Raw genomic sequence first — 20926 nt, 5'->3', positions numbered from 1 at the left:
AATAGAATTTTACTCAGCAATAAAGAACAAAATGATGACATTTGAATGAAACCAGAGAGTATGATTCTAAGTGAGATTAGTCAGTCTCAGGAAGCAAAAGACCATATTTTTATTTGTCATATGTGGAAATTAGAGAGAAACCGGGAAACAAAGGGGACTTCATATAAATGAGGAGAGATACCAGTAAAACAGTGGACGGGGACTGGGGAACCGAGTAGGGAGGAGAAAAAGGAGACTTGAAACAGTTTAAATAATGCTTTGTATAACTATGAAGTTGTTGGTACCAATCTCAATGATATACATGAGAAAGGTGAGGAACTGAGGTGTGATCCCAAAGGGAAACATAGAAAGTGCTGTGCATGTATGTGTCTATCATGCTGAACCCTTTATAATGCATAACTATAAAACTTCAGTAAAGGTATATTTAAATGTACTAATGGGTGTGAAATCACAAGTTTGATTTTCTACTGAAAGTTTTAAAAATACGCAATAAGTATGTGATTATTGAAACAAAATATCATCTATGCCTAATACCCCCAGTGCCACAGAACATAGAACCATGGTTATAGTAGCAAATTATGATCAGCACAATAGTGAGGCTCTCTGGCGTCTGGTTTATATTTTCATGTGGAAATTGAGAGAGTGGCAGGAGTGATGTCTAAACTTTAACTGTCCTTCGCAGCCAGTTATTCTTCTGAGTCATGAATAGATCTAGGAAGACTTCCCAGGAAGGAACAAAGTTTGCTTCCTGGCACCCAAACTCATACATGAGTAAGCAAATTACTCCACTTGGCCTTTCTGAACCCTTAAATGCTAGCTAGACAGTGAGAAAACAGGGGCTTAGTTTGTGGAATTTTAACAATATTCCATGATTTTATGGAATGCACATGCACATTTTTTACAGTACAAGTAGAACTTTTACTGCAAAGTTACTCATATTAGTAACAGCACCCAAGCTGCAAGCTGTAAGCTGTGTGCCCTTCCCATTTTATATCTTGTGTTAGACTGATAGGATTTTCATGCATCTATACTCATTTTATAAATGTTAGAAAATTTCAAAGCAATTCAGTGTGGAAACAAAAATGTAAAACTATCTCTATGATATAAATAATTTCTTTGAAATTTTTTTTTACTTTTTGGGGTGATTGAGTTATCTAGATGCCAACCTTCTGTTTTTCTTTCATGTAGGAATCATCTGACATCAGTAAAGTGTTCCCAGCTATAATTTTCCAGAGAATTTTATCTATACCAAGTGGTAGACAATAAAGGACATCCCGCATATAACAAAAAGTATGCTCAATGCCCTTGGCACCCAGACAGTGTTTCCAAGGCATATGTTGCACCAGGAGAGATATGAGCATCAGGTACCTCCAATTTACTGCAAAGTTACTCATAGTAGTAACAGCACCCAAGCTGCAAGCTGTAAGCTGTGTGCCTTTTCCATTTTGTATCTTGTGTTAGACTGATAGACTTTTCATCCATCTATACTCATTTTATAAATGTTAGATAATTTCAAAGCAATTCAGTGTGGAAGAACAGCTCTAGTCTCTTCCTTTTATAATTTAAGATTTATATAAGCATACTAAAAGGCCCAAGATAACTTTAAGATTGACTCTCTCTGGGTGTAATTACCATTTATTTCAGGAAATATTTACTGCTAATTTCTAGAAAAAATAATAAAATATAAAAATGAAAAATGTGTTGATTTGGAAAAGAGAAGAAACTATTTGAAGAGAAAATTATCCTGAGAGTCCTGGTTCCGTTTACATGGCTTCTGGCTAGGCAAGGATGGGAAAGCTGGATCTGATGTTTTCATCAGTCACTTCCAGCAAAATATTTAGTTTGCTAAGTAGAAGAGAAGTCCATGGGTGGAGCTGGTCATGTGTCCAAGGCCAAGTACTTACGTATTACTTTCAGGATGTCTCTCTCTCTCTCTCTCTCTCTCTCTCTCTCTCTCTCTCTCTCTCTCTCTCTCCTCCACACACACACACACACACACACACACACACACTATACACAACACACTATACACAACACACTCTCAAGCCATTTCCCCATAATTGCCACCAGCAGCCAATGTTCACATTATTTCTTATCTTTAGCAAGGCCATCAGGAAAACCAAGATACACATAGAGATAAAATTTCTGAAATTCTGTTATTTGTATCAAGATAATGTATAGATAATATATGTGAACATACATTATAGTGAATCTCCTTGCTGGGGTGTGGGGAAGGGGAGTCCACAACTGTAATACCAGCAATTTGGAATGCTGAGGCAGGAGGATCCCAAGTTTGAGGTCAGCCTTGACACCTTAGCAAGACCCTACCTCAAAATGAAAAAAAATAAGAAGTGCTGGGGATGGTGCTCAGTGACACAGCACTAAAGTTCAATCCCTAATACAGCAAAAATAAATTAAGACTATAGTATAACTCCTTAAACAAGGGGGGTGTCATCTGTCTCCATATTAAACATTTTCTCTGAAACTAGGTGAACATCAAGGTGCTTTTTCTAGAAGAAGGGGAAACTGCCTGCTGCCTCTTAAAAACAAAAAAGTAAAATCACCACCCTAATTTGCGCTTAGTCAATCTTTGAGAATTAGGACAAAGTTGCCAAGCAGTTACAACTCCAGAAAGAACTCAAACTTAATAAAGTGTTATGTAGAGCATAGAGCATATAAAGTTGCCAAGAGTATAATACTATGTTTTGTAATGGGACATTTTATCATTATACCTGATTTCACTCTGTAACTACCCCAAAGGACTTTTGTAGATCTGGTTGTGTACTAAACTTAGGAAGAATATGAGATGAAAAATCCTTCATAATTGGAAAAGAGGGTCTAGGGATACAGCTCAGTTCTAAAGCCTTGCCAAGCATGAACAAGGCCCTGAGTTCAATCCCCAGCACCAAAAAAAAAAAAAAAAAAAAGATAGGAAGAGGTACTGTTGCCCTAGAGTTGTGACAGAAGGATTTACTGCCTGTGAAAAACATTTCAGAGAAGAGCCATTGCATATGGAAGCAGCTGTTGAGAACCTGTGCCAGGAGCCACTGCCAATAACAATTGCCAAAAGGAGCTGCTGGGAATCTACTTTGAAAGTAGAAAGAAGTGCCAGTGAACTCAGTCCTCCTGTTCACTTTCTCTTAGGTGACTATCGAGGTCTGGTGTGAGACTGAGATAGTTGGCCTTTCTAAATACTATGTATCTAATATCTATGTCTATGTATCATCTCTATCTATACCTGTATTGACGTCTATTTATCATTTATCTATCAGGATAGTATATATTTCTACATACTCTGCTGTTAAAGATTCAAATTTGTTCCTTTTCTTATTCACGCAGTTTATATTTATGCATTCATTATCTGGAAAACATAAAATAAAAAGACAATGTTAAACCTCATACTTGTGAGGTGATTGCTGTCTAGTAGAGGAAAGGCCTACCTAAATGAATGTTTAAAATATCATGTAATAGTAATAGTTGTAGAATATTATCTGGAGGAGCACAAGAGAAATGGAGGCTGCATTTGCATAAATGACTAGAATGAGATTCTACCAAATATCACATTGCTTCTGAATCATACTAATGGGAGGCCCAGAAATTCTAAGTGTGTGTGTGTGTGTGTGTGTGTGTGTGTGTGTGTGTGTGCATTTCTGAGTATTGAACTCATGGGAGTTCTACCTCTAAGCTGCACCCTTAGCCCTATCTTTTTCTTTTTATTGAGTCAAGGTCTTGCTATGTTACTGCAGTTGGCCATCAACCTGTGATCCTTCTGTTTTTAGCCTCTGAAGAACTAGCATTATTAATATAGCCATGAGCCATCATCACAGCTCAAAAATTCCAATTACTACAGGAGTACAAACCATAAAACATAAAACTGGAAATCAGGGTTCATGTTTCAAAGTATCAAGTATCAAAGTATCAAGCCAGGAATGATGGTCACATAACAACTTAAATAAAAAATAAGGTAATTCTAATGGTGCCAGAACTGTTTCAGGGGCCCCGTTGGGCTCCCAAGACTGTTACAGTGAAGTGTAGAGACAGGTTCTTGTTCTGAGCTATGTATAGAAAAAACACTAGCCTGAACTCTTGCTGGAAGCTTTGAACAATTTTATTATTACAAAGACAGAAAGATAGGACAGAGTTAAGAAAGCATTATAACAGAGGTAGTATAGGGGGTTGACTTGAAAAGAAGGCACCAGAGTTTTCTGGACCCAGAACATTTTATACTCAGTCTTTTGACCAGACTCAATCCACCCATTCTCCAGGGCAGGTCTTTTGATGTAAGGATTTCTTGCTCATATCAAAGGCAACTGCCCTGAACTTCCAGGAAGATGGCAACCGAGAAAAGTGGGGCTTAAGAGCCCCGCTAACAACTAATCTCCATTACCACAAAATCAGCGCCTTTCATAGCCAGAAAACACCATCACCAGAGAAACAAAAAAATCACCAGGCTCCAGAGATGAAGGGGACTCAGAACAGAGCTCAGAGCCACAGAGGAGATACACCGGCCTCACGCCCGAGGACGCGGCAGCAGTGCCTTACTGCCGGCGGCAGCAGCGAGTTCACCAGACGGCTACAGCGAGCTGAGGTGAGCCGCAGAGGAACAGCCAGGCGGGATTCTTCGGCGCAGGGAGCATCTAAAGCTCCCAGTGGCTGAGCTCAGCACACGCTGCAGGGACTCAGAGCGGAGCTCAAAAACAGGGAAGAAATATACCAGCCTCACAGCCAAGGGCGTGGCAGCAGCGCCATATTGCCACCCGCAGCAGCAGCAGCGAATTCACCAAGTCCACGACAGCTCCATCTGCGTACTCAACAACAGTGAGTCAAAATGCGGGCCCCAGAGGAGAAATACCAGTACTGCACTCCCAGGGACTTGGCCCAGTGGGGGAGAGGCGGTGGCAGAGATATCACACCATAGGAGAACGCCCAACCTGGCACCCCCCATAGACTAAAGCAGCCTCTATCAACTCTCTGGGTCTGAGATTCTGTGATACAACCCAGTAAAGGAGCAGTGGGGTCTGAGATACCACAGACTCGAAATCCAGAGCACCTTAAGTGAAGTCATAGTGACCCAAGGGAAGAACCCAGAGAAGGCACAAACTTCCGAAATCATGGAAAAGAGGAATAACAATGGAGCCATGAATGCCCACAACCCCACAACATCAGAACCCGATAAAACAGAAATTCAGAGATTTCTAGAAGATCAAATCAGAAAAATAACTGTAGAAATAATAAAGGTGTTTCAAAAAGAATTCAGAGAGAGCCAAAAAGAGATAAAGGATGCAATTAATGAAGTAAAGGCCTCAATTCAAAGTATAAACAACCTATTAGACCACATGGAGAATAGAATCTCGCTCTTAGAAGATGATCAATCCAAAAATGAACGCATAGTTTCTAATCTAGAAAAAAATATCCGACAGCAGGAATCTGACATTGAAGAAATATGGGTCCATTTTAAGAGAGCTAACCTAAGAATAATTGGAATAGAGGAGGGAAAAGAAGGTGAAACCAAAGGGATCAACAATCTCTTCAAGGAAGTAATAGAAGAAAATTTTCCAAACATAGAGCAAGAGGTCGATACACAGGTCCAGGAAATGTATAGAACTCCCTTTAGACAGGATCGGAGAAGAGGATCCCCATGCCACATAATTGTCAAAATGACCAATGTGGAAGCCAAGCAGAGAATCTTAAAGGCAACAAAAACAAAGGGCCAAGTGACATTCAGAGGCAAACCAATTAGAATCACTCCAGACTTCCCAAACCAAGTCATGAGAGCCAGAAGGGCTTGGAGTAACATATTCCAAACTCTGAAAGAAAACAACTTCCAGCCAAAAATTTTCTACCCAGCAAAACTTTCTATCAATTTAGATGGAAAAATAAGAAGCTTCCATGACAAACAAAAACTGAAGGAATTTATGTCTTCAAAACCAGCACTAGAGAAAATACTCAAAGAGATTAACTACAAAGAAGAAATAGGTAACACACACCAGAACCAGAGAAACAAGATTTTCCATCCAATAGACAACTAAGATTAGTTATCTGAGGAGATTCATTATTTATGTTAGTCTTTTACCTATCTCTAAATTGTATTGTTTGCTTTTATTGTTAATTATTAAGATTTCTAGTTGGAATATTAATATACCTTCAGATATAGCATTTGGAAATATTTCATCCCATTCTATCAGTAACTTTTAACTCTGTTTACATTGTCTTTGGATATACAATATTTTTTTAGGGAGTTTATATACTCTTCTGTTGCATGTGCCATTGAAATCATATCCAAGAAATCACTGCCAGTTTCAATGTTGTGAGGTTTTATGACCCAGATTTTCTTCTAAAAGTTTATAATCTTAAGATTTATTTTTTTTAATTTTTTTTATTGGTGCACTGTATTCATACATCATAGTAGAATACATACTTTTGTAGACATACATGCACACTTTTCCCAGTCAGCCCCCACCCAAAACCCACCCCATTCTCTCCCTATCCCTCCCTCCCATGCTTGGCTTAGTAGTTGACATCTAGTATTATGGCAATTTATCTAAAATTAAAAATGATAATCTCACATAACAGTTTCATTTGTCTGATACCAAGCTTTTGATGACTTAAAGATAACATTTCAATATTTCTTTTTGCTTTCTTTCTTACCAGATAATATTTTTTTCTATTTTTTAGGTGAAACTATCATATATTTATATATATATTTTTCAGAAAAAAATCTATCCTAATATGGAATATGGAATCTAGGTACCCAAAACAATCTTGAAAAAGAACAAAGCTAGAAGATATATATTTTCTGATTTCAAACCATATAAAGCTACAATAATTGAAACAGTGTAGTACTATTCTAAAGGCAGATATATAAACCATTGGAGTTAAATAAAAGCCTAGAGCTAAATTCTTCCCTATATTGTCAAGTTATTTTTGACAAGGTTTCCATGAACATTTGGTGGTGAAAATGATAATCTTTTAACTAAATATTGTTAAAAAATAATAATTACATGGAAAAGAATAAAATTGGACCCTTACCTAATCCCATATACAAATATTAACTCAAAATAGATAATAGACCTAAATATAAATCTTAAGACTATAAACTTTTAGAAGAAAATCTGGGTCATAAAACCTCACAACATTGAAATTGGCAGTGATTTCTTGGTTATGATTTCAATGGCACAGGCAACAGAGGAGTATACAGACTCCCTAAAAAATAAAAAAAAAATTGTATATCCAAAGACAATGTAAACAGAATTAACAGTTACTAATAGAATGGGATAAAATATTTCTAATTGCTATATCTGAAGGTATATTAATATTCCAACTAGAAATCCTAAAAATTAACAACAATAAAGGCAAACAATACCATTTAGAGATAGGTAAAAGACTAACATAAATAATGAATCTCCACAGATAACCAATCTTAATTGTCTGTTGGATGGAAAATCTTGTTTCTCTGGTTCTGGTGTGTGTTACCTATTTCTTCTTTGTAGTTAATCTCTTTGAGTATTTTCTCTAGTGCTGGTTTTGAAGACATAAATTCCTTCAGTTCCTGTCTGTCATGGAAGCTTCTTATTTTTCCATCTAATTTGATAGAAAGTTTTGCTGGGTAGGAAATTTTTGGCTGGAAGTTGTTTTCTTTCAGAGTTTGGAATATGTTACTCCAAGCCCTTCTGGCTCTCATGACTTGGTTTGGGAAGTCTGGAGTGATTCTAATTGGTTTGCCTCTGAATGTTGGCCCTTTGTTTTTGTTGCCTTTAAGATTCTCTGCTTGGCTTCCACATTGGTCATTTTGACAATTATGTGGCATGGGGATCCTCTTCTCCGATCCTGTCTAAAGGGAGTTCTATAAGTTTCCTGGACCTTTGTATCAACCTCTTGCTCTATGTTTGGAAAATTTTCTGCTATTACTTCTTTGAAGAGATTGTTAATCCCTTTGGTTTCACTTTCTTTTCCCTCCTCTATTCCAATTATTCTTAGGTTAGCTCTCTTAAAATGGGCCCATATTTCTTCAATATCAGATTCCTGCTGTCGGATATTTTTTTCTAGATTAGAAACTATGCGTTCATTTTTGGATTGCTCATCTTCTAAGAGCGAGATTCTGTTCTCCATGTGTTCTAATCGGTTGTTTGTGCTTTGAATTGAGGCCTTTACTTCATTAATTGCATCCTTTATCTCTTTTTGGCTCTCTCTGAGTTCTTTTCGAAGCACCTCTATTATTTCTACAGTTATTTTCCTGATTTGATCTTCTAGAAATCTCTGATTTTCTGTTTTATCGGGTTCTGATGTTGTGGGGTTGTGGGCATTAATTGCTCCAGTATTATTCCTCTTTCCCATGATTTCCGATGTTTGTGCCTTCTCTGAGTTCTTCTCTTGGGTCACTATGACTTCGCTTAAGGTGCTCTGGATCTCGAGTCAGTAGTATCTCAGACCCCACTACTCCTTTACTGGGTTTTATCACAGAGTCTCCGACCCAGAGAGTCGATAGAGGCTGCTTTAGACTGTGGGGGGTGCCAGGTTGCACGTTCTCCTATGGTGTGATATCTCTGCCACCGCCCCTCCCCCACTGGGTCAAGTCCCAGGGAGTACAGTACTGGGATTTCTCCTCTGTGGCCCGCAATTTGACTCACTGTTCTTGAGTACGCAGATGTAGCTGTACTGGCCTTGCTGAATTCGCTGCTGCTGCCGCCGGTGGCAATATGGCGCCGCTGCTACGCCCTCGGCTATGGGGCTGGCGTTTTTCTTCTTGATTTTGATTTCTACTCTGAATCCCTGCAGCGTGTGCTGAGCTCGGCCACTGGGAGCTTTAGATGCTCTCTGCGCGGAGAAATCCCACCTAGCTGTTCCGCAGTGGCTCACCTCGGCTTGCTGTAGCCATCCTGTGAATTCGCCGGTGCCTCTGGCAGTATGGCGCTGCTGCCGCGTCTGCAGCGTACTCGGGCGCGAGGCCGGTGTATCTTCTCTGTGGCTCTGTTCTCAGTCCGCTTTCTCTCTGGAGTCTGGTGATTTTTTGTTTCACTGGTGATGGTGTTTTCTGGCTATGAAAGGCGCTGATTTTGTGGTAATGGAGATTTGTTGTTAGCGGGGCTCTTAAGCCCCGCTTTTCTCCGTCACCATCTTCCCGGAAGTCTAATCTTAAGATTTATATTTAGGTCTTTTATCTATTTTGGGTTAATATTTGTATATGGGATTAGGTAAGGGTCTAATCTTATTCTTTTTCATGTCATTATTATTTTTCAGCAATATTTAGTTAAAAGATTATTATTTCCCCCACCAAATGTTCATGGAAACCTTGTCAAAAATAACTTGACAATATATGGAAGAATTTAGCTCTAGGCTTTTATTTAACTCCAATGGTTTATATATCTGCCTTTAGAACAGTACTACACTTTCAATTATTGTAGCTTTATATGGTTTGAAATCAGAAAATATATATCTTCCAGCTTTGTTCTTTTTTCGAGATCGTTTTGGGTATCTAGAGTCCATATTCCATATTAGGATAGATTTTTTTCTGAAAAATAAATATATAAATATATGATAGTTTCACCTAAAACAAAAGAAAAAAATATTCTCTGGTAAGAAAGAAAGCAGAAATATTGAAATGTTATCTTTAAGTTATCAAAAGCTTGGTATCAGACAAATGAAACTGTTATGTGAGATTATCATTTTTAATTTTGGATAAATTGCTATAGTACTAGATGTCAACCACTAAGCCAAGCATGGGAAGGAGGGATGGGGAGGGAATTGGGTGGGGATCGGGTGGGGACTGAATGGGCGATGTGTGCATGTATGTCTACAAAAGTTTTTTTGTATCCCACTATGATGTATGAATACTGTGCACCAACAAAAAAAAAAAAAAAGGCAACTGCCCTGTCTCTGGCACAAACCCAAGTTTTGTTACACCCCAAAATGTGTTAGTTGATTATCAGAGTCTGGGATCTCTTGGAGGCTAATGGCATCCTCCTACATCCATTTACATTTTAAAATGTAAAATACCCTGGACTTCCTCATGAGACATCTCTGCCATCCTTGGGGAAGTTTTCTTCTTTCAGAAATGTAAAAGACCTTAGGCTTCTTCTATTTTCTTGATAATTCTCCTTGGCACCTGGAACTCTGCAGCCCTTTCCTTGAAGCTTCTGGCTTTCTAATACCGACATTATTGATACATTCCCAATACTGGTACATTAATACGTTTTGAAGCCCTTTTCCAATACTGACACATTAATACACTTGAATCCCTTTCCCAATACAGGTATAGTAACTAGTTCTCAAAAATTAATAGGTCAAGTAGCAAGTGAATAGTTTGGAAATGTATTTAATGGACTAAAAGAGTGTTGGTGTATGTTTAGTATGTATTTTATAATACAGTACACAGTTTTACCTTGAAGTTTGGTATTTCTAGATAATATGAGTTAAGATTAAAATTTTAATTAAATCAATTAAAAGTAAAATTGATTTTACTTTACTAGCCTTTTTTCCTTATCACTATCACTTTTATAGATTTTTTCCCAAACATTTATATCAAGCAGGAGAAACATGATTCCACTGCTTGGTTATTATCATTTAAATAACTGCTATTACTTGAGTGAATATCACAGGTAATGAATAGCAATGCTAGGAACCTAGTCAAGCTCTCTAATTTTAAGTAATATCAATGGAAAATTTTAAAAAATTAAAAATTATAGTATACATCCCACTAAAGAAGCTTACTTTGAGAGTTCATATTATTTTAATACTTTCTTCACTTAAGAGGAATAATTTTGTTTTTCTTTTTCTTAAATTTTATTTATATGTGGAACATATTGAAATTGGTATACATTTATTTTTATTTTTTATTTTTTACTTTTGGTGGTACTGGGGTTCCTGGAAGCCCTTCTACCTCCGGGCTACACTCCCAGACCTATTTTTACATTTTTTAAATTTGGAAACAGGGTCTCCTAAGCCAGCACGCGTGGCTGGCTTCGAACCTGCGTGATCCTCCTGTCTCTGCCTCCCAAGTGCTGGGATTACAAGCGTGTGCCACCACGCCCGGCTGAAATTAGTATACATTTAGACTGTGCTTGGTGCCCTTTCTCCTGCTCCTCTTTCCTTCCTCCCAGCAATGAGTGTCCAGGATAACCACGCTGTATTCATACTTTTACACATATTCAGATGCAGCTCCTCTATTAATCAACCTCAGCCTTCTTCCTCTCCTATCCTTTTTTTTTTCTTTTTTTCTTTTTTTTTTTTTTTTTGAGGGTATGGGAATGGAACCCAGGGGTATTTGACCTCTGAGCTATACCCCCTGCCCTATTTTTTATTCTTTACTTTGAAACAGGGTCTCACTGAGTTGCAGAGGGCCTCACTAAGTAGCTGAGGCTGTACGCAAACTGCAATCCTCCAGTCTCAGCCTCCCAAATGCTGGGATTACAAGCGTGTGCCACTATGCCCAGCCTCTTCTATTCTTCCATTATAGCTTTGCTGAGATTTCCCCTCCATTATCTGTCATCCCTCTGGTATCCCCTATGCTTCCTTGTTTGGGCATATTAGAGAAAACATAAGTTCCTTCTCTTTATGGGCTTGGTTGATCTCACTTAATGTTCTCCAGATCTTTCCATCTTCTTGCAAATGGCATGATTTTGTTCTTTATAGCTGAATACAATTCCATTGTGTGTATCTCTTTTCCTGTGATGTGTCTATTCAGTTCAGTTGCCCATTTCTTGATTGGGTTATTTGATCTTTTGAACTCTTTGTATATTCTAGGTATTAGCTATCAGAATGGTCGCTGGTAAAGATCTTCTCCCATTCTGTAGGCTTTCTCTTTAGCTTCTTGGTGGTTTCCTTTGATAAGAAGAAACTTTTTAGTTTGATTCCATCCCACTTGTTAATTCTTGCTTTAATTTTCTGCATTTTGGAGGTCTTGTTGAGGAAGTTACTGCCTATGACTGTATGTTGGAGTGTTGAGCCTATGCTCTCCTCTAACAACTTCATAGTCTCTGGTCTAATTTCTAAGTCTTTGATGCATCTCAAGTTGATTCCTGTTCACAGTGAGAGGTAAGGATTAGTTCCATCTTTCTACAAATGGATAGCCAGTTCTCCCAGCACCATTTGTTGAAAAGGCTGTCTTTTCTCCAGCATATGGGTTTGTCCCCTTTGTCAAAGATTAATTGACTATATGTGTGTGGGTTTGTTTCTGTATCTTCTATTCTGTTCTACAGTTCAGTCTGCCTGTTGTTGTGCCAATACCATGCTGCTTTTACTACTATTGCTCTATAGTATAATTTGAAGTCTGGGATTGTGGTGTCTTCTGCATGGTTCTTATTGCTGAGAATTGCTTTGGCTATTCTGGGTCTTTGTTACTCTGTATAAAATTTATGACTAATTTTTCTAGGTATAGAAAGAATGTTGTTGGTATTTTAATGAGAATTGTATTGAATCTATAGATCCCTTTGGGCAGAATGGCCATTTTGATTATATTTATTCTGCCTATTCATGAGCACAGGAGATCTTTCCATCTTCCAAGGTCTTCTTCAATTTCTTTCTTTAATGTTTTATAGTTTCCTTTGTAGAGGTCTTTTACATCTTTGATTAGGTTTATTCCTAGGTATTTTATTTGTTTTGAGGTTATAGTTGAATGGAATTGTTTTTCTTATTTCTTTCATTGTGTATTCATTGTTGGCATAAAGAGAAGCAACAGATTTCTTTAGGTTGACTTTGTATCCTGCAACTTTACTGAATTGGTTAATCAGCTCCAGAAGTTTTTTGGTTAGTTGAGTTTTTTGAGTCTTCTAGATAAAGGACCATGTCATCTTCAAATAAGGATAGTTTTTTTTTTTTTTTTTTTTTTTTATAATACGGGGTTCCTGGAAGCCCTTCTACCTCTGGGCTACACTCCCAGACCCTTTTAAAAAATATTTTTATTTGGAAACAGGGGGTCTTAAGCCAGCAAGGCTGGCTTCAAACCTGCATGTCCTCCTGTCTCCGACTCCCAAGTGCGGGGATTACAAGCATGCACCACCACACCCAGCAAAATAAGGATAGTTTTAATTCCTCTCTTCCTATTTGAATTCCTTTGATTTCCTTCTCTTGTCTTATTGCTGTGGCAAGTGTATTGAGGACTATATTGAAAAGTAGTGGTGTTAGTGGGCATCCTTGTCTTGATCCTGATTTTAGAGGGAATTCTTGCAGTTTTTCCCCATTCAATATGATGTTGGCTTTGGCTTTATTCTATATTGCCTTAATGATGGTGAAATATGTTACTTCTATTCCAATTTTCTGCAGTGCTTTTAACATAAATGGGTATTGGATTTTGTCAAATGATTTTTCAGCATCTATTGATATGATCATGTAGGTTTTGTTTTCAGTTCTATTTATGTGGTGAATAATGTGTATTGATTTGTGTATGTTGAACCAGCCTTGCTTTTCTGGGATGAAACTAACTTGGTTGTGGTATACAGTTCTTTTTATATAGTCTGTGTTCATCAAGAATATTGGTTTGTAATTCACCTTTCTTGAGGTATCTTTATTTGGTTTGGGGATTAATGTGATACTGGCCTCTTAGAAGAAATTTGGGAGAATTCCATCTCTCAGTTTCCCAGAACAAGTTGTGAAGTATTGGTATTAGTTCTTCACTGAAGGTTTTGTAGAATTCAGCTGGAAACCCATCAGGGCCCAGGCTTTTCTTTGATGGCAGGATTTTATTGCTATTTCTATTTCTTTGCTTGCTATTGGTTAGTTTAGGCTTGCTATGTCCTCTTGGTTCAGTTTAGGTAGGTTATATGTGCTTAGAAATCTATCAATTTCTTTCATGTTTTCCAGTCTATTGGAGTATAAATTTTCAAAATAGTTTCTGATAATCCTTTAAATTTCCCCACTGTTGCCAGGTGTGGTGGTGCATGCTTGTAATCTCCGCACTTGGGAGGTGGAGACAGGAGGATCACGAAGGTTCGAAGCCAGCTGTGCTGGCTTAAGAGACCCTGTTTCAAAAATATAAAATAGGTCTGGGAGTGTAGCCCAGAGGTAGAAGGGCTTCCAGGAACCCCAGTACCACACACACAAAAAAAATTTCCCCACTGTCTATGGTGATGTCTCCCTTTTCATTTCTGATTTTAATAATTTGAGTTTTTTCTCTCTTTCTTTTGGTTAGGTTGGCCAGGGGTTTGTCAATCCTATTAATCTTTTCAAAGAACCAGCTTTTTGTTTTGTTGATTCTTTGAATTTTTTTTGTTCTCTATTTCATTTATTCTGCTCTGATTTTAATAATTTCCTGCCTCCTGCTGGCTTTGGGATTAGACTGTGCAGTCTTTCTAGGTCCTTGAGTTGTGTCCATAGGTTGTTTACTTGGAGATTCGATGTTCTTCTTATGTGGGCAAGCATTGTTATAAGCTTTACTCTTAATACTGCCTTCAAAGTCTTTCATAGATCTTGGTAAGTTTTGTCTCTATTTTTATTTGATTCCAGAAATTTCTTTATTTCTCTTTTAATTTCCCATGTTACCCACTTGTCATTCAATAATGTAACATTCAATCTCCATGTATTTAAGTAGTTCTGTATGTCTCCTGAACATGTAAGTTCAAGTCTGTTTCCATGTTTGAAAAATTCTCTGAAATTATTTCTCTGAAGAAATTATTAATGCGCTCGGTCTGTACCTCTATTCCTTCTTCAGTGCCTTTTATTCTTAAATTAGGACGTTTCACATTGTCCTATAGTTGTTGGATGTTTTGGTTTTGTTGCTGTAATGACTTCTGTATGCTGTTTACTGTGCTTTCAGTTTTGAATGAGCTGTCTTCTAACAGTGATATTCTACTTTACTTTTCATTTCATCAAATATTCCAGAATTTCTTTCTGTTGCTGTCTTCATTTCATTCCAGACCTCACTCTGATTCTTTCTTAGTGTCTCCATTTCCTCTTTCATTTTCTGTACACATGCTTTGAGTTCTTTCATCATTGTAGATCAGGATTTTGAATTCTCATTCTTGAATTTTTTGTAGATCAGTATTTGTGATTTGCATTGTTTCTTCACTATTCCTAATTCTCATATTTTCAAGGTTCTCATCCTTGTTTTTCTGATATTTTTGCATCTTTTGTGGTTATTATGTCTAATCCAGTCTTAGTAGTAGGAATTGAGAGATGTCAGCAAGTAAGCAGTACTTTTCCCAATGTTGAGGGTTGGGTGATGGGGGAGTGGCTGGGGTGATGGGTGCAGGAGTTGGGTAAGGTAGAGGATATGATTAGGTTGAGTAAGAATTTTAGTATCTGGTTGAGAATGGGAGAAGGCTAGATAGTAGGACTCTTGTAGTTAGTAGAATATTTAAGTATGGAGATATAAAATTTCTTCAGTATTAAAGAGATACAGTAAGGGAAAACATTTTTTTTTTTTTTTTTGGTGGTACTGGGGTTCCTGGAAGCCCTTCTACCTCTGGGCTACACTCCCAGACCTATTTTATACTTTTTTATTTTTGGAAACAAGGTCTCTTAGGCAACGCAGCTGACTTCGAACCTGCGCGATCCTCCTGTCTCTGCCTCCCAAGCGCGGGGATTACAAGCGTGGGCCACCACGCCTGGCAGGGAAAACATTTTTTGAGACAAGAGATAAGATAGGTTAAATGAAAAGTTTGGAAAATAAATGGGGGGAAGGAACAACCAAACACAAATAAAGTAACAATACAAGATACAAAAGGTAACTATTATATATCAAAGACAAAAAAAAAACCAAAATAGAAAAAGAAAGAGTAACAAAGAGAAAAAAAGACAAAAATAAAATAAAATAAAAAGAACTAGAGACTGTGTGAGATAATAAAGTAAAACAACCAACCAAATAAAAAACCCAAATAAAAGGAAAAAAACCAAAAAACAAATCAAAACAAAACAAAAAATAGCCCTACTAATTTATGAGTATGGGGCGGGCCCATATAATATCTGAATATCTGATCACTGTGGTAGCTTCTGAAGTATATTTCAATGTCTCTTATTTGCTCTGTACCCTATTGTCAGCTTCTGAACCCATTCCCTGAGTGTTTGGGCCCCTCTCTCACCTCTGACAGCTTTGCATTAAGGTGTCAGGGTGTAGGGAGTCACTGTTAATGAGTTCTATGCAAGTCCTGGGTCCTGTGTATTTCCAGCCTGTAGTTCGTGCCTCTGCACTCTACCCCCAGTGTTAAGGCCTGTGCTTCCCTACCCGCAGGAGCAGAGGGTTCCAATGTAGTCTTGGAGTGACCCTCTGTGGCCCTTGGGAGGTATCGTGCCTTGAGCACCTTTTCTGTCTCTGGAGGTTCTAACTGGACTAGCCCACCAGGTCCGCGGCACACAGTATGCACACACCGAGTCCTGCGACTTCACTGGGTGCACTGAATTTCTTGGGGCTGCCGCGCTGGGACTTGCAGTTTGGGTCCATGGCCCATGATGGCACCAGTGGCCGGCCACGCCCCCAGCAAGCAGGTCCTCATGCACTTGAGCTTTTTTTTCAGTGGATCTCACAGTTCAGAGTTACTGGATTTCTTCAGCAGTGGTTCCTTGAAATTTTGGGGGGTCATGAGCTATATTTATTTTGTTTATTAAGATGCTGCCTTCTCAGTAGTTGAACTTTATTTGTTTCAGCTACTGAGATGGGCTGCATGCCACAGTTGCCATTTTTGCTCATTTTGTTTTTCAAAATACCACTTTCTGGCTCATAAAATAATGCCATATACCTCAATATCATAGTATTTAAAATTTCAGACTTCCTTTATCTCCAAACATCTAAAACTAGCATCTATAAATATTATTAGTGACTTAAAAATCAACATCAATCTCAGATTACTAAATACTATTTTTTTAGCAGAACAGACACACTCTTGAACATAGAAGCTATGCCATCTTCAATAGCCTTTTCAACAACATTTAATTTCTTCTAGATGAACTCCAACCTCATAAAAAAATTATAAGCTCTAGTGATTCCTTCTAAGGAAGAAACTATAGAGACAGAATCTCATTTCACACCTTTTTTTAAAAAAATATACAATAAAATTAGATGGTTTTTATTAAGTAGCTAAGACATGAAAAATGAGAGATCATCCAATTTGTTTTGAGCTATACATGATAGCTTATCTTGTTTAATAAAGTATTTTATAAAGTAATAATGGCATAAGTATGCAAAGCTGGCACCTCTTATTATAATTTTTATTCCTATATTAGGTATTACAGTCTTAAGCACTTGAACAATTCTCTGCTTCCCTATATAGTTAACTACCAACTAAAAATTAGATAGGAATGAAAAGCAGAGCTAAATGATTAGGACTTTAGAGCTAAAAATATGAAAAGTGGAGGTGCAGCCCATGCTTGGTTGATTTGGTTTCTGGATGACATTAGACAGATAGGGTGCTTCTCTAGACCTTTCAAACTAGAGATATGTAAAGGATAATGATGACCTTTCCATCTGCACCTCTTTTGAGTAAGTGAGACTGGAGCATGATATGAAAATGAGAATATATTATAGTGATTATATTGAGTATTAGTTTTTCTTTTCCAACTGACCACAAATAATTATGATCTACTCTTTTTCAGTCATTGAAAATTCTCTAGAAAGGTATTATAAAATCATTAATTTGGGGATTAGATACCATTTTCTCTAAGACAAATTATTCTCAAATTTGGCAGCTTAAAACAACAAATATATGTATTATTGCCCATCATTTTTGAGGGTCATTCTGGCTCCAGATTTTTTCTGAAGCTGTGGTCAAACTGTCAAACAGGGCTGTATCCTCTCAATGTTCAGCTCCAAGCAAAGTATCTTAAGTATTTCTTTCCAAACTCACTCAGTAGTTAGTAGGACTTGGATCTGCAGTCACTGTTGGCTAGAGAACTCTATTTCATTGTATGGGTCTTTCTGCACTACTGCCTCACAGCTGCCTCCCTGGCTTCTTCCAGAGGGCAGGATACAAAGAAAGAGGGAGAGTGAGAGAAAGACAAATAGAGATTGAGCACCCTAAATAGATGCCACAGTGTTTCCTATCCTAACTTTGAAAGTGATATATCACTACAAATGGTGATGGTCACATAGACAAGTACAGTGTGAGAGCACACCTTATAAGAGGATGAATTCTCCAAGTGGGGAATGATTTGGAGCCATTTTAGAGATTCACTACCACACGGAGTAGGGAAAAGACCAGAAGACTTGCAACTTCAAGTTTGTTCAGAGGTAAACTCATTAGGAATACAGAATCACAAGAGCCTCTCCAGACTGGTGGTTGGCATCTGCATCAAAAGTTCTACAAGTTTATGTGTCAATTAATGACACATTAAATTCTGCCACCTGGATTTTAACAAACTTCTCAAGAAAACCGACATTCTTAATTTCTCCTAGCAATTTAAACCTGAAAATAAAACCAGGATTGCATTGGGGAGAAATGAGCTTTTTACTCGGGATTGAACCTATGGGCACTGTACATTGAGCCACATCCCCAGATATAGATATGTAATATATATATATATATATATATATATATATATATATATATATATAGTGTGTGTGTGTGTGTGTGTGTGTGTGTGTGTGTGTGTGTGTGTGTGTATTCTTTTTTCTGAGACAGGGTCTCGCTAATTTGCCAGGTGGCCTCAAACTTGAAATTATCCTGTCTCAGCCTCCCAAGTATAAGGATTACAGGTGTGTGGTACCATGCCCAGCTGGGAACATATTAATAAAGGTATTCACTGCCATGACGTATTTCAAGTTCTCTCATAAAGACATGTTTGTGACATGTCACATGTTTGTCACAACCTAATAAACATTTTTTTCTCACTCCTCTGAAATATGGATATTTTATATATATACATTTTTAGCACCTAGTTCTACTGTATCTTTGTCACAAAAGCAACAGGCTGCAAGGTCCTAAAAGCAGTAAGTTATGTCACACAATATTTGTGTCTTTCCACAATGTCACAAAGTTTATTCAACACTCAAAGGTTAGGGCACACTGGAAATTATTAGAAAATTTTATAAGTAACTTTAAGCTAGTTTGGGATGTTGGGTAGCTTCTTTACCAAATCAAATTAACTATAAATGAACATCAAAATGATACAATTCACACTAGTAATTCTAATAATTTATGTCAAAAAGGTATGCTAGACAATATACAAATTCTATCATTATATCAAATAATTAGCAGATAAAATACTACAAGCAAGCAGGAGGAAAGGAATATGATAAACAAAGTCCAGGAATGGAAGAGGAAATTCTGAGGTCGGCCTAGGCATTGAGAAGGCTGAAGAGTTCCACTGATCCTCAGTCAGCAACGGACAGCGACAAAGCAAAGTCACTAGATTAAAGTTGTATGCATGGTCAAGTTGTGGCAAAAGCAATATTTCAGTGCAATGCATCTGAAAAGGCTCTCTTTTTTTTTTTTTTTTTTTTTTTTTGGTGTACTGGGGTTTCTGGAAGCCCTTCTACCTCCGGGCTACACTCCCACACCTATTTTTTATATTTTTTTTAATTTGGAAACAAGGTCACTTAAGCCAGCAAGGCTGGCTTCGAACCTGCGTGATCCTCCTGTCTCTGCCTCCCAAGCACGGGGATTACGAGCGTGCACCACCACGCCTGGCAAAGGCTCCTTTTTTTTTTTTTTTTTTAAATAAGATTTCTGTAAGTGCTGTCAAGGTCTTTGGAAGGTGTAACATTGAAATTGAGTTGGGGGTTGCAAAGGAAGCAAACACCAACCAGGGTTATTAACAGCAGTTATTAACCAGCTAATCAACCAGCACCTTTGGAAAGTCTGCCGGCCATGGGGGAAGGGACCGATGATCTACACAAGGTCTGGAGAGTCTCGCATACTCCCAGTCAGCCAACAGAGTCACATGGTGGAGTGGAAGTACTGATGTTTTAAGCGGGGGCTTGGGGTGGGGCTAGCAGTGTGGGGATGCCAATTCTCTCATGACATCCATAATCTCGTGACCTCTGGAGTCAGCCTTGCAATGCCTGGATTCTTGAGGCACCTAGATTCTCGCCACATCGTCACTTCTGGCTTCCGAGATTCCACCTACTGTCCCCACTGCGGGGTCCCATGGGGGAATGGGGGAACCTGACCTATCATCGTGGCCTTTAGGTGATATTGGGAGAAGATCGAGTCCATAACTACTTTCTGCTGTCAGGAGACATTGTAGGGGCCCCTTGCCCAGGAGAGGTTGAGTCCTTTGGAAGTGGGCAGGTGGGAGTATGGCTGCAGCAGGAATCAGAAGGCTTTTAAAAACTTACTAGACACTTTTTATTTCCTCAAATATATTGAGGACATAGGGTATCAGATGCAGGCAGAGATTGTGAAGGGTTCGTTATCAACTGGACAAGCATGTTGGTCTGAACCATACTCTGTCATGTCCAAACAAGTTGATTTGTGAGTTCCTGAGGTTGTTTTGTGTCTACACAACTATCTTACCCCATGTTCTAAACAGCAGGGCAAAATAGAGGGAACTAATTGAGAGTGCTCTTTCACAAGGTATAAATATAAAACTAAGCAAAGAATTTTTTTTAAGTTTTTGAGACTGGGTCTCACTGTTGCATAGGCTAGTCATGAATTTATGGGCTCAAGTGACTCATTTGATATTTTAATAATATTTTCTTGTGGAATTTTCCCCAGGTGATAGAGGTGAGGAAGTTCGACGGCGATTTCTATGAGAACTCTTTAACTCTGCTATTGTTTTACTAAAGTAGCCATAAACAAGATGTAAATGAATGGACTTGGCTGCTTCAATAAAACTTCATTTACAAAAAACAGTCAGCTAATGGATAGGCCATTGTTTTCTGACTGTTGTTATAGAAAATTCTTAGAAACCCCTCTGAAATACAATCCTTGGCACAGTGTGTACCAAAATATTTCTTCTTATGGAAAGAAAAAAATAAATTATACTTGAAGTAGAGTAGTCTAAATATCTTTATTTTTAATGCTTACATTGTGAAGATATTAATAATAGCTATTAATGCACA

This window comes from Muscardinus avellanarius, assembly GCF_963383645.1.
Source record: "Muscardinus avellanarius genome assembly, chromosome: 1".
NCBI lineage: Eukaryota > Metazoa > Chordata > Mammalia > Rodentia > Gliridae > Muscardinus > Muscardinus avellanarius.
The sequence above is the reverse complement of the archived record's forward strand: the minus strand, read 5'-3'. Positions refer to the sequence as shown.